Source organism: Protomyctophum parallelum (genome assembly GCF_964188405.1).
Source record: "Protomyctophum parallelum genome assembly, chromosome: 18".
Taxonomy (NCBI): domain Eukaryota; kingdom Metazoa; phylum Chordata; class Actinopteri; order Myctophiformes; family Myctophidae; genus Protomyctophum; species Protomyctophum parallelum.
The window spans coordinates 44,536,891-44,552,666 of record NC_139716.1 but is presented as its reverse complement, the minus strand read 5'-3'; positions in this window follow the sequence as shown (position 1 = coordinate 44,552,666).

The window sequence follows — 15,776 nt, the reverse complement described above, 5'->3', positions numbered from 1 at the left end:
TAAGTATGATTCAAGTTTCTATCTATATAAGTTTGGGTGAAGAGCTAGTCATACATATACACACCACATACTCTGGTCCCAGCAGATCAGGCACAACTTGCTATTTTAGTTTTACTGATTATGTATATAGTATACGTATGACTAGCTCTAAATGATGACGTAAGAGATATGGTCATTTGTGGTCGTTTGGTCCCAGCAAAGCAGGCATATACTATATAGGCATATACTATATATAGTATATATATAGTGTATAGGCATATACTATATACGTACACATATATACTATATAGAGTGTGTAGTTGCAAGTTGATTAGCGGTATACTGTGGTTACTTTGCGCCAGAAACCGTGACAGCTGTCCCGCCATTTGATGTTTATGCAAGAAAACAGCAAATCTGTGCCTGGTTTGCTGGGACCAAATGACCACAAATGACAATATTTCTTACGTCATCATTAAGAGCTAGTCATACATATACACACCACGTACTCTGGTCCCAGCAGATCAGGCACAATTTGCTAATTTTTTACTGATTATGTATATAGTATACGTATGACTAGCTCTAAATGATGACGTAAGAAATATGGTCATTTTGTGGTCATTTGGTCCCAGCAAAACAGGCACAGATTTGATGTTTTTCTCCATAAACATCGAATGGCGGGACAGCTGTCACGGCGGAAGAGACCGGGCAAAAACATTACTTGCGCGCTCTGCTTGCGCAAGTAAAAACGATTTAAAAGAAGGTTTTTTGTTCTGTCGCACAGTAAGAGAAAAGACAACTCCCTCTTAACATTATGAAATGTAGTGGAACAATAAAACATGTTCAGGAATTTTGACAGGCATCTTTATAGAGATATTCTATTTCATCAAATGTATTTTTGAGCTCATCTTCCATATTTGAATATTCACTGTTCAGGTATTTGGAAAATGTATTTCTGCACATTGGCCCTGCTTTCACTGGTATTTTGCTGACCAAGGAACAGACTCCACCGGCGTTGAGAGGGGAAACATTTCCTCAAAAACATAGGCTACCTAGCAATCATTTTGTCAAGTTGACTCTTGGTGACATGCTACTGTGGCAATTTAAAATCGATATTTCCAACCCCCAAAGCAACCGATCTCGCTGTCATGATCCGCATTTGCCATTTTAGCGCGTGGTACTGTATTATGATTTTCGTTCAACCCGCGATTTCTGTCTGTGTAGTGTCTATGTATGCGTTACAAGGGTTTGTGTTTCTGTGACTAAATGTGTTACTGTTTACGACTGCCAGTAAGCCCGCCCACCCTGTAGACTGTCTCTGATTGGCTTACCCTGAAATCTGGCCCTACGTTAGCCAATCAATGACCTCTTCTGCCACGTGCTTTTATCAAGTTAGGGTGTATCAAGCCATGTGGCCTCAGAGGCTAGTATGACTGCACAAACGAAACTGTCAACACAGAGAGCGCTCTCGCTCTCTGCACTGCAGTCAGCAGCACAGAGACGCCTGTATGATAGACTCACGGAGCTGCGAGACTTTTCACTGATCACATAAGTTGACATAACGCCATAACGCGGGTAACGCTCGCACAATAACTATAAGGCCGTTATGGAATGGGAAATGTAAAGCGTTAGGTTACAAGTTACTGCAAATAGTAGTTACGTTGTGTAACGTAACGCGATGTAAGGGCGTTAGTCACAACACTGATCACCCGTAATAAATCGAGTCGATGAGTGATAAACAGAGTCTACGGATTTCAGAGTGGATGCTGCTGCATGTCTATAGATTATGTCTCCATAATCCAAGACAGACAGGAACACATAGTGGAAAATTATTGTTTTTACCCCATGGTGTGAGTGCAATGGTGAATGCAAGTGACCGAGTTATTTAAACTTAGTTAGGTCACACCGTTTAAAGTGGACATATTTTTTATTGTCCTGTGAGAACTGAGGACAAGAACGTGGTAACGAAGATTACTTGAAGACTTGAAACTCTTGTCACAATGTTTACATTGGAAAGGTTTTTCTCCAGTGTGGGCACGAAGGTGCGTTTTCAGGGAAGATGATGCAGTAAAACTCTTGTCACAATGTTCACATTGGCAAGGTTCTTCTCCAGTGTGGGCACGAAGGTGCATTTTCAGGGAAGATGATGCAGTAAAACTCTTGTCGCAATGTTTACATTGGAAAGGTTTTTCTCCAGTGTGGACACGAAGGTGCATTATCAGGGAAGATGATGCAGTAAAACTCTTGTCGCAATGTTTACATTGGAAAGGTTTTTGTCCAGAGTGGACACGAAGGTGTGAATTCAGATTTCTTGAACGGTTAAAACTCTTGTCACAATGTTTACATTGGAAAGGTTTTTCTCCAGTGTGGACACGAAGGTGTGAATTCAGATTACTTGAACGGTTAAAACTCTTGTCACAATGTTTACATTGGAAAGGTTTTTCTCCAGTGTGGATACGCTGGTGTGTTTTCAGGGTAGATAATGCAGTAAAATTCTTGTCGCAATGTTTACATTGGAAAGGTTTTTCTCCAGTGTGGACACGAAGGTGCATTATCAGGGAAGATGATGCAGTAAAACTCTTGTCGCAATGTTTACATTGGAAAGGTTTTTGTCCAGTGTGGACATGAAGGTGTGAATTCAGATTTCTTGAACGGTTAAAACTCTTGTCACAATGTTTACATTGGAAAGGTTTTTCTCCAGTGTGGACACGAAGGTGTGAATTCAGATTACTTGAACGGTTAAAACTCTTGTCACAATGTTTACATTGGAAAGGTTTTTCTCCAGTGTGGATACGCTGGTGTGTTTTCAGGGTAGATAATGCAGTAAAATTCTTGTCGCAATGTTTACATTGGAAAGGTTTTTCTCCAGTGTGGACACGAAGGTGTCTCTTCAGATCACTTGAATAGATGAAACTCTTGTCACAATGTTTACATTGGAAAGGTTTTTCTCCAGTGTGCACAAAAAGCTTTTCTCCAGTGTGGACACGAAGGTGTGTCTTCAAAGTACCTGAAAAACTGAAACTCTTGTTACAATGTTTACATTGAAATGGTTTTTCTCCAGTGTGGACACGAAGGTGTCTCTTCAGATCACTTGAATTTTTGAAACTCTTGTCACAATGTTTACATTGGAAAGGTTTTTCTCCAGTGTGGACACGAAGGTGTCTCTTCAGATCACTTGAATAGATGAAACTCTTGTCACAATGTTTACATTGGAAAGGTTTTTCTCCAGTGTGCACATACTGGTGTGTTTTCAGGTGACAAGACTGACTGAAACTCTTGTCACAATGTTTACAGTGAAAAGGTTTAACTCCTGTGTGGAAACTCTGGTGTGTTTTCAGGCCAGATGTGCATGTAAAACTCTTGTCACAATGTTCACACTGGTAAGGTTTTTCTCCAGTGTGGACACGCTGGTGCTTCTTCAGGGAACCTGAGTCACTGAAACTCTTGTCACGCCATTCGTCATCATCGTCTTCTCTGGTCTCCTCCCAATCATCACTGTCTTCAGTGACTTCAGTGTCAGATTCAAGTTCAACTTCAATCTCAGAGCAGTGGGAAGATATGTGTTCTTCTTCATCATCATCATCATTTTCTTCTTCACCTTTCACTGCTAGTAAGGTCAACGTTGACCCAACAGGTTCCTCTGGTCTTTGAAGTAGCTCCTCCTGTTCATCTTTAATGTGTGGAGGCTCTGGTTCCTCCTGGAGCAGAGTGGGGCTCCTCTCCTGTTCAGGAGAAACCTCCTCTTTACACACAACAACCATGTGCAGGATGTCTAGGAGCAGAAACATAACATGATGGTCAACACTGGATTCCAAAAATGTAAATCCATTCTTCTTCCATGTTCCATGTACAAAATGAGCTATTACCTACCAAGATAAGATTGACTACACCGCTACTAACTACAGGTTATTACCGTCTTGAAAGTTTTAGCAAAATTAGGGCTGTCAAAGTTAACGCACTATTAACTAGTTAACTCACAATCCTATTAATGGCACTAATTCTTTTTATGCGCGATTAACGCACTGTGAAGTTTGACAGAATGGTTGAGAGACGCATGCATGTGAATGCAGGCAGTCAGTGAGCCCCGCCTCTCTCCCCCTCTCTCTCTCTCCCAGTGAGTCTACACAATTAGAAAACTTAGAAAAAATGTTATTTTGATCAACATGGCCTGTTATCTCTCGTAATGGTACCATTGGCCAACATCAATACAGTTCTTTAGTTTGGGTCTGGAAGGCTAAATCTCATCAAATGGTGGTCTGTGGTAGCCTGACACTCAGCCTGAATTTTCATTTCGTTTCACTCCATTATTCAGTCTGACCGCCCTCCCTACTACAACCGTTTCTGGGATGGGCGTTGCCAAAGAGTCAGTCTTCGGTGATTGGTTCATACCAACCAATCAGAATAGTAGGAAAGCAGATGACGTTGTTGTCAATCATGAGGCTATGGCTAACCCGTTTGCTAACCAAACAAACACAGCCAACGAGCGCTACTAGTATGTAAACAAAAGCGGTAATATATGTCGGATGATGATGTTTATAAAACCTCTCGTGTCTTCAAAGATACTATTTATCATACGTCGATTTAATAGCCAGATTGATACGGCCGTGAGTTACCGCAGTGGGGGCAGCCATGTTTGTTTGTGTCTGGGCGGCACTGTTGTTTGACGTCATCGAGTTGAAACGACGCTGATTCTTCGGTTGGATTTCCAACCGAGTCTGAGACCTCCTTCGGGAGCGTCACCAGACCCTAAATCGCCTGAACATAATTTTTTAATGTGGCTAGCGATTTAGGGGCTGGAGCCAGGCTAGGTCTGTGGCTCAAATGCAGAATAAATAATGGGCCTTGATATGAAACATCTTGAAAACCACTGATTTAAGGTATATTTAGAACGTATACAAAATATGCGATTAATTTGCGATTAATCACAGTTAACTATGGACAATCATGTGATTAATCGAGTTAAATATTTGAATCGATTGACAGCCCTAAGCTAAATACATTGTTTCTTCAGGAACAATATTTTCTAGTTTGCCAATGTTACTACAGTGAAAATAAGACATTGTGGCAGCCCCACAGAACAGAACATATTAAAGAAAGGAAGAGAACATGAAACTTACTGAGGTGTTGCTGGTCTTCAGCTTCCTGTTTAATAGAAACGTCTTCAGCTTCCTGTTTAACAGAAACGTCTTCAGCTTCCTGTTTAATGGAAACGTCCCTGGCTGAGTCTGGAGAGTTCATCTTCACCTGGGAGTGATGCATCATGGGTATTGTAGTTCTTATGAGTCTGCAGAGTTCGTCTTCACCTGCAGTCTGGACTCCGGTCTGAAATCAAGTGAATAAGGAAGGACTTTAATAACTGGAGACCTATAGTCCGGCAGCCAGGGGTGTGGAGTGGGAAATGGGTTTTTATTGGCCTAAAAGATTGCCTATATACTTAAAAATACTTAAATGAATGAGTCCACTTGCTGACCGGCTGTTGGTATTGAGCAATTTATTTTATAAGGTTTTATCTGTTATTTATGCTCCCCTTGGGGTTTTATTGTATATCTATCTCCCTGCTCTTAATGTTTTACGATGGTGTTTAATCGTGCCGAGCAGGGAGAAAATGCAGCAGAGCCGAAGCCAAGTCTAATGCACACTTGTATTCTCATTCTCTAATAAATATTGGTTAAATCTATTCGTGAGTTGCCTGACTGAACTAGTGGTGTTAGCCCAACTCTCCAACATTTACATTTTTTAATTCAGGATTCCAAGTGTGTGAGTGGGGTGAGGAACAACAAGCCAATACCGTGTTACAATGGTGTGTTACAATGGTGTGTTAGGGTTACATTTCAATGGTGTGTGTTAGGGTTACATTTAAATGGTGTGTGTTAGGGTTACATTTAAATGGTGTTAGGGTTACATTTCAATGGTGTGTTAGGGTTACATTTAAATGGTGTGTTAGGGTTACATTTAAATGGTGTGTTAGAGTTACATTTAAATGGTGTGTGTTAGGGTTACATTTCAATGGTGTGTTAGAGTTACATTTAAATGGTGTGTGTTAGGGTTACATTTCAATGGTGTGTTAGGGTTACATTTCAATGGTGTGTTAGGGTTACATTTAAATGGTGTGTGTTAGGGTTACATTTAAATGGTGTGTGTCAGAGTTACATTTAAATGGTGTGTGTTAGGGTTACATTTCAATGGTGTGTTAGGGTTACATTTAAATGGTGTGTGTCAGAGTTACATTTAAATGGTGTGTGTTAGGGTTACATTTCAATGGTGTGTTAGGGTTACATTTCAATGGTGTGTTAGAGTTACATTTAAATGGTGTGTGTTAGGGTTACATTTAAATGGTGTGTTAGGGTTACATTTCAATGGTGTGTGTTAGGGTTACATTTAAATGGTGTGTGTTAGGGTTACATTTAAATGGTGTGTTAGGGTTACATTTAAATGGTGTGTGTCAGGGTTACATTTAAATGGTGTGTGTTAGGGTTACATTTAAATGGTGTGTGTTAGGGTTACATTTAAATGGTGTGTGTTAGGGTTACATTTAAATGGTGTGTGTTAGAGTTACATTTAAATGGTGTGTTAGGGTTACATTTCAATGGTGTGTGTTAGAGTTACATTTAAATGGTGTGTGTCAGAGTTACATTTAAATGGTGTGTGTTAGGGTTACATTTAAATGGTGTGTGTTAGGGTTACATTTAAATGGTGTGTTAGGGTTACATTTAAATGGTGTGTGTCAGGGTTACATTTAAATGGTGTGTGTTAGGGTTACATTTAAATGGTGTGTGTTAGGGTTACATTTAAATGGTGTGTGTTAGGGTTACATTTAAATGGTGTGTGTTAGGGTTACATTTAAATGGTGTGTGTTAGGGTTACATTTAAATGGTGTGTGTCAGGGTTACATTTAAATGGTGTGTGTTAGGGTTACATTTAAATGGTGTGTGTTAGGGTTACATTTCAATGGTGTGTGTTAGGGTTACATTTAAATGGTGTGTGTTAGGGTTACATTTAAATGGTGTGTGTTAGGGTTACATTTAAATGGTGTGTGTTAGGGTTACATTTAAATGGTGTGTTAGGGTTACATTTCAATGGTGTGTGTTAGGGTTACATTTCAATGGTGTGTGTTAGGGTTACATTTAAATGGTGTGTTAGGGTTACATTTAAATGGTGTGTGTTAGGGTTACATTTAAATGGTGTGTTAGGGTTACATTTAAATGGTGTGTGTCAGGGTTACATTTAAATGGTGTGTGTTAGGGTTACATTTAAATGGTGTGTGTTAGGGTTACATTTAAATGGTGTGTGTTAGGGTTACATTTAAATGGTGTGTGTTAGAGTTACATTTAAATGGTGTGTGTTAGGGTTACATTTAAATGGTGTGTGTTAGGGTTACATTTAAATGGTGTGTTAGGGTTACATTTCAATGGTGTGTGTTAGGGTTACATTTCAATGGTGTGTGTTAGGGTTACATTTAAATGGTGTGTGTTAGGGTTACATTTAAATGGTGTGTGTTAGAGTTACATTTAAATGGTGTGTGTCAGGGTTACATTTAAATGGTGTGTGTTAGGGTTACATTTAAATGGTGTGTTAGGGTTACATTTAAATGGTGTGTGTCAGGGTTACATTTAAATGGTGTGTGTTAGGGTTACATTTAAATGGTGTGTGTTAGGGTTACATTTAAATGGTGTGTGTTAGGGTTACATTTAAATGGTGTGTGTTAGAGTTACATTTAAATGGTGTGTGTTAGGGTTACATTTAAATGGTGTGTGTTAGGGTTACATTTAAATGGTGTGTTAGGGTTACATTTCAATGGTGTGTGTTAGGGTTACATTTCAATGGTGTGTGTTAGGGTTACATTTAAATGGTGTGTGTTAGGGTTACATTTAAATGGTGTGTGTTAGAGTTACATTTAAATGGTGTGTGTTAGGGTTACATTTAAATGGTGTGTGTTAGGGTTACATTTAAATGGTGTGTGTTAGGGTTACATTTAAATGGTGTGTGTTAGGGTTACATTTAAATGGTGTGTGTTAGAGTTACATTTAAATGGTGTGTTAGGGTTACATTTCAATGGTGTGTGCACCACAACACAATAGGACAGTAACCAAAGTCGACTTCTCAACAAGTCGACTTCATTGTCACAAGTCAACTCGCACAAATAATTCAACTAGCACTGGCACAGGTCTCTACCAAGCCAGGTCAGGTTGTGGCCTCCTGGTGGCGCTATAACAGGCCACCCTTTTCACCCATGTGAAAAGGGTGGGATATAATCCTCAGCCTAGTAAGACAGTGTGTGATATATTTCACGTAAATTGCACGCTGAGTTCATGATTTGATGCTTTTTGTTCAAAACGGGCCAATCTTGCAAACTTTGAAAGCAAATTTTAGCCAATTAGGATGGAATATGAAATATCGGACAGATCCGACTTGAGCCCATGACTGTAGAGATACTGTGTAACGATTTGCGGAACGATATTTTTGGACTGAATGAGGAGGAGTATTATAAAAAAATGTGTTTTACAAAAGCTGCCTCATGGTGGCGCTATAATAGGCCGCTCTAGAAAATGGCAGAGGCAGAGGTTCATCGTTGGCATCCAGGGAGTGTGTGTGCAAAGTTTGGCATCGACCGGGTTAACGGTGCTGGAGATTAGCTGGTAACAGACAGACGGACGGACGGAAGGACGGACGGACACACACACACACACACGGACGGACGGAGTGCAAAACATACTCTCTCCCCATGCCTTTGGCCTGGTGGAGACAAAAATCTGATTGACTAAGATGTACGTGTTAACATTACAGTGGACAGAGCACAAATCCTGCTCATTTACAAACTATGTTTGCACCTTTGACAACCTGCAGCTTGAAAAGGCCTTCAGCTCATCTCTGAACTCGGTAGAATCTGCACCTGGCTCGCTGATAACAAAAACTATCATTACACCTGGGAAAAAACTGAATCCATTCTCTTTGGATCAAATAGTAATCTCAACAAGGCAGATGGCATCTATGTTAGAGTGAGTGACAATATAATCACACAGAAAGATTAAATTACCTAACTAGGTTCCATCCTGGAGGCAAATTTTTCCTGTGATAAAATGGCCACCAATGTAAAAAAAAACTCAACCAAAGAACAACATTCCTATACAGGATCTCCTCACTCTCACTGGTCAACAAAAACACCATGAAGACCCTAACAGGAGCCCTCCTTTAGCGCCATCTAGTGTTAGCATGCTCACACTGCAGAGGTTCAGCCCGTCTGCTCCCACTCTACGGAGCTTGTTTCCTTTCCGGGTTAAACAGGAAGGTGGGGGCCTCTGTGAGGACCACAACACCACTCGCATTAGCTCACAGCCTTTAGCTAGCAGTACAAGCAGCTACATTTTATCAGCGATGCAGTACAAAATAAAAAATGATTTACGGTCGTCAGGTGCACGGCGGCCCACCATGGACAGCTCTCGAACCTTTGGAGATACGGCGCTTTGAAAATCATGTTATAATGGAGGCTCAACGGAGCTGGATTAAAAACAATTCCATCGCTGATGGGGAAGGAGGAGTTCCATATTAGCCGGAGAAATGCTAAGAGGTAAACAGACGGACGGAGCATTCATATACGAACATATGCGTAGATAGCACCAGTAGGTACCATTACATTTATAATCGTAGATAGCAGCGAAATAATTAACTATGCATGCACCCCTTGGTACCACAGCACCTCAAAGGCCCTTAAAACAAGGCTCCAGACTTCCCAAAACAAACTGGTCAGGCTACTACTTGGCCTCACTCCCCGAACCCACATCACCCCTGCCCATTTTTCATAGGCTGCCTTAGGTTGACGACAGAGTACAGCATTTTGCAATGGGCCTGGCCTACACGATTCACTACCACCTTAAGATACCCATGTATCTGTCGAAATGCTTCCTTAATTTAAATGAAGTCCACAATCTCAACACCAGAGAGAGTTCAACAAACCACATGCAACCCAGATTAGGTTAAAACAATGGATTAAATTAATTTAGCTCCTATGCCACTAAATGTGGAACGCCCTACCAACAGCAATTCAGAAATTGCCACCCCAACAAGTTACAATATTATTACTGCTGCTAGTATTAACTGCTGCTTATTTAGGATCACATTTATAACAGACGGATTGATTGCAGCGAAAATGGAAGCTATATCGTTCACGATAATAAAAATCTAAACATTTTTGTAAAAAAGATCTCGTGGCCGGGAACCCATTTTGGGGTTCTGTACAGTATGTACACTGTTGTACAGTATTCAAAAATGTCAAATTTGATGCTGCTATATGAATATTTGAAGTTTTTCAGAAAACTTAGGTCAGGATATAGAGGCTTTTTTAGAATCGGCCTCAGGCCTATAATGGGTTAACTTAAAACATTATCTGCCTAATGATGATGTCACTGGAGGACGGTTTCTGAACTGCCCACAGCCCTCCTATGAGGCACAGACTGAGTAGAAAAGAATTGTGCCATTTTATCATGATTATTAGTGAGGACCTGTTATATGAAGATAGGTTGAAAAGTGGTGAAGTGGTCCTTTAACAGTTTGCTGAATTACAGTACATTTCAAGTACAACTCGATAGGAAAACTGTTGACTGTGGACGACACCAGAAAGCTTGTTTACAATAGTAACCAAAAACAGGAAATAATCATAAAAGGAGGTAAAAGGGGGGAAACATCTACGGCTCCATCTTGCGCCAGTTATAATATTATTAGGCTACTGCTGCTAGTATTAACTACTGCTTGTTAGATTACAATATTATTACTGCTGCTAGTATTAACTACTGCTTGTTTATAACAGATTACAATATTATTACTGCTGCTAGTATTAACTACTGCTTGTTTATAACAGATTACAATATTATTACTGCTGCTAGTATTAACTACTGCTTGTTTATAACAAGTTACAATATTATTACTGCTGCTAGTATTAACTACTGCTTGTTTATAACAAGTTACAATATTATTACTGCTGCTAGTATTAACTACTGCTTGTTTAGGATCATTTATAACTAACAAGCAGATATGAGAGAAATACTCGTCGTGTTGTTCCATGTTAAAAGATGAGTCAATAATATAACAGATAAATGTAGTAAAAACAAGGTGAATCAGTTCATCTTACCTGCTGTGTTTCAGCGTTGAGCTGCTTAACGACCACACTGTTTTCAAACCGCTTACTATTGGTATTATTATTATTATTATTAATAAATTGTTTTCTAACGACACTGCTAAGAGGTAGCTGTGTGTGAACGCACATAGGCCTACTGTGCAAGGGCTGGGCGCATGCGCACTAGTCCTGCTGCTGCCGAGCCGAGCGTGCACGGTGCACGTACCATAAACGGTCACTAGGGGGAGCCATAGTACAATTTACAATTTAGCAGACGCTCTTAATCCAGAGCGATTTACATTAAGCAAGAACAAAAAAGCATGGGAATACATCACATAAAAACATTTATCATGAAACATGCGTAAGCTAAGAAAGTAACAGTGGAATATCTATATTATGAGACTATACATATATACTACTATGCTATACATATGTACTATGGCGTGCTATGACTATATACAATGCAATTATAGTGCTGTCTACATAACATGCTATAAGTATCAGATGCTATCTAAGTCAACAGAAATGCTATCTAAGGGGGTGGGGTAAGTGCTATGGGCCATGATGGAGTCTAAAAAGGTGGGTTTTCAGACTACGGCGGAAGATTGGGAGTGATGCTGCAGTTCTGACTGCAATGGGAAGTGCATTCCACAGTTTTGGAGCCAGAAGTACAGTGTAATACAGTGGGGAGCAGCTATGGAACAGCTATAGAGCTGAATACTCTCCCATTGAGATATATTAAAATAATATTTTAATAGATCTCTATGGGAGATAAATATTATTTATATCAATTATTCTGAGCCTAGAATCAATCCATCAGGATCCTGGTGAGTCATGACCATAACACCTCTGATTCTGAGAAAACAAACAAACAACAAGATTGCATATTTAATTATATGATTTACTACATTTAATAAATGCTCTTTGTTTAGCGTCTTTCATTTTCATTTATTCACAGAATCAGATGTTTTATGGTCATGATTTACCAGGATCCTGGAAGGCTTGATTCTGGGCTTAAAATAATTGATATAAATATTTGAATACATTTAAGTTTATGTTTTTAAATAAATGCATAAATATGTTGGGGGAAAAAACCACGCCCACTTCTATGTTCTATACTGTGATGTCATCAAAGTATATCTTCACTAAATCATTTTAAATATAAACGTAAAACCATTTGATGAATCACATCTAACAATTCAATGAGTCTCTTCCACACACGCACGCGCACACACACACACACACACACACACACACACACACATACACACACTACACACATACCTTTTTTAACTTTTTCATTTATACTGAGTATCCATTGTTGTATTATTTAGGTTCTATTGATTTATTTTTGTTAAATTAGATTAACCTTATAAATCCCCACAGGGTTTTCTAAATCTCACCCTACAATATGTTGTTCCAAATGTGTTGTTTTAAAATGTGTGAATAAAAAAAAGATATAATCCTATCCATCATAGGAATTGTATTATAGCGAACACATTACACCAATATTCCCTTTATTCTAAATCCAGCTCTTTCCATTCCCTCCTTTCTTCTGTATACTTCCTGCAGTACAGAAATATACAGATTTATTGATGAATTGAAAATGGAGGACCGGAGGACGCTGATGTAAACAAGTCTTGGTCAACACTGATGATGTTTCCAAGTTCATGATGTTTAATTAACTGAAGAACTCTGGAAGTGTTGTAGTACCAGTGACAACCAGGAACAGACTGAAGAACTCTGGGAGTTGTAGTACCAGTGACAACCAGGAACAGCCTGAAGAACTCTGGGGGTTGTAGTACCAGTGACAACCAGGAACAGCCTGAAGAACTCTGGGGGTTGTAGTACCAGTGACAACCAGGAACAGACTGAAGAACTCTGGGAGTTGTAGTACCAGTGACAACCAGGAACAGCCTGGGTGACGACCACCAAGTTTGTAGATCTGCTATTTTTTTTATGTGGTGCAAATCTTTGAATATATATTCTATCACAGCGAACGTTTAAAACTCTAATCTTTGCTCCTGGGGGGTCCCTGGAACAACATATTTTCAGATGGGGGTCTAAATGGGTTAAGAGCAATGTAAAGTGTGATGCATTCACAATAAAAGGACATTTGAATACAATCAAAACTATTGGTTTAGAATAGAAAAATAAGAAAAAAAAAAAATTCAATACATGTTTCACACACATTGTTAACAATGAATTTTTTAAACTTCCAAAGTATTTTATCTAGGGATGGACAATATTTTATGAAATCGGTATGGGCTGATGTTGACCTCAAAATGCAATATTGGTATTAGCCGATATTTTAAAACATATGGGCTAACATTTCAAACACTGTGAATCCCTATAGTATTTGGAATACAATTCACTGTTTTCCAAAATGTCAGTTTGTCACCTTCATCTTCACATTCAATAGATCCCGTGATCTTTTGTGGCCAGGTGTAATTTCCTGGGGTCTAGTAGGACTATAGAAAACAATAATTAAGAAATTGCTGTACAATTTGGTAAAATAATTACATTTACCCACTTGTTCGAATGCCCCCGGCCCCTGCCAAAAAAGTGAAAGAAAGCAGCATATTAAAAAAATATATAACACTCATCTTTTACTTTCTCTAATAACCTAAAACATGAACCTTGGTTGAAAAACAACCAAAGTTATCCTTTAAGGGTTTAACATGAGGAGAAAAACAAAAGATCAGGAGAATGGAGGCCTCTATTGACAGGATTGTTTATTAGACATTAATGTAAAAACAGTTCAGTCAAACACCGATTCCAAAAGGGAGAACACAAAAACAAAGTCCTTGCGAAACAATTCCATTCAGGCTCTATGTAATCAATTCATAATAGCAGAAGAACAAAAATCACACTTTTTGTGAAGTGAGGGGCGCTCTTATCACATCACATTCCATGCTCAGCCAATCAAATTATCACAAATGTAATTCCGGCCAATCACTTTTGGCGTCTTCACTTTTTCTGCCCTCACTTTCTATCCTCAATATGTACATCAGCCAATCAAATCATCGCTGTAGTGGCCATTTGTCGACAACAATGAAACTCAAAAGGCCACTGAGGCACCGGGTATAGTGGATCTTACGCAGGGATAAATGAGTCCATGTCCAAACAGCTCTTGCAGGTTGGTGATATGTATAGGTATGTGAATTACATAGATCGTTTTGAAATGTTTCTTAGTCATTTGTAAACCTAACAGTTACATATTGTTGGGGTCTGTATGCTCACCAAGGTTTTAAAACGACTTAAGCGTACCAATGTGGTCAGTTTCAATGTCGTTTGGAGGTAGTTCCATGCATTAGGGCCACAGAAGCCAAAAGCAAGTTCAGAGCTAACTTTTGGTACCTTGAATTTGGGGAAACTACTTGACCGGGTGCGGGTGTACTTCAGAAAAGATGAGATGTATTTAGGACAATCTCCAAGCATGGCTTTATATACATGAACAGGTGCCAATGCAGTTTCCGTCTCTCTGTCAGGGAGGACCATCTAACCTTGTTATATAAGATACATTGGGTACCATAGCCATCACCCGTAATACACCTAATCGATGAGTGATAAACAGAGTCTAGGGATTTAAGAGTGCTGCTGCATGTCTATAGATTATGTCTCCATAATCCAAGACAGACAGGAACACATAGTGGAAACTTTATTTTTTGTTACCCCATGGTGTGAATGCAGTGGTGTCTTAGCAAGTGACCGAGTTATTTAAACTTAGGTCTCACCGTTTAGAGTGGACATATTTTTATTGTCCAGTGTGGACATGCTGGTGTTGCTTTAGGTTACCTGACTGACTGAAACTCTTGTCACAATGTTTACATTGGAAAGGTTTTTCTCCAGTGTGGACACGGAGGTGATCCTTCAGGTTACCTGACACACTGAAGCTCTTGTCACAATGTTTACATTGGAAAGGTTTTTCTCCAGTATGGACACGAAGGTGTGTCTTTAGGTTACCTGACTTACTGAAACTCTTGTCACAATGTTCACAGTGGAAAGGTTTTCCTCCAGAATGGACAAACTGGTGTCTGTTCAGGTCACCTGACAGAATGAAACTCTTGTCACAATGTTTACATTGGAAAGGTTTTTCTCCAGTGTGGACACGGAGGTGATCCTTCAGGTTACTTGACTGACTGAAACTCTTGTCACAATGTTTACATTGGAAACGTCTTTCTCCAGTGTGGACACGGAGGTGATCCTTCAGGTTAGATGACCCACTGAAGCTCTTGTCACAATGTTTACATTGGAAAGGTTTTTCTCCAGTGTGGACACTCTGGTGTCTCTTCAGGTTAGATGACCCACTGAAGCTCTTGTCACAATGTTTACATTGGAAAGTTTTTTCTACACTGTGGACACGGAGGTGGCTCTTCAGATATCTTGAGCACTTGAAACTCTTGTCACAATGTTTACATTGGAAAGGTTTTTCTCCAGTGTGGACACGGAGGTGATCCTTCAGGTGAGTTGAACGATTGAAACTCTTGTCACAATGTTTACATTGAAAAGGTTTTTCTCCAGTATGGACATACTGGTGAAATTTCAGGTCACATGACCGTATGAAACTCTTGTCACAATGTTTACATTGGAAAGGTTTTTCTCCAGTGTGGACACGATGGTGGATATTCAGATCACTTGACCTATTGAAACTCTTGTCACAATGTTTACATTGGAAAGGTTTTTCTCCAGT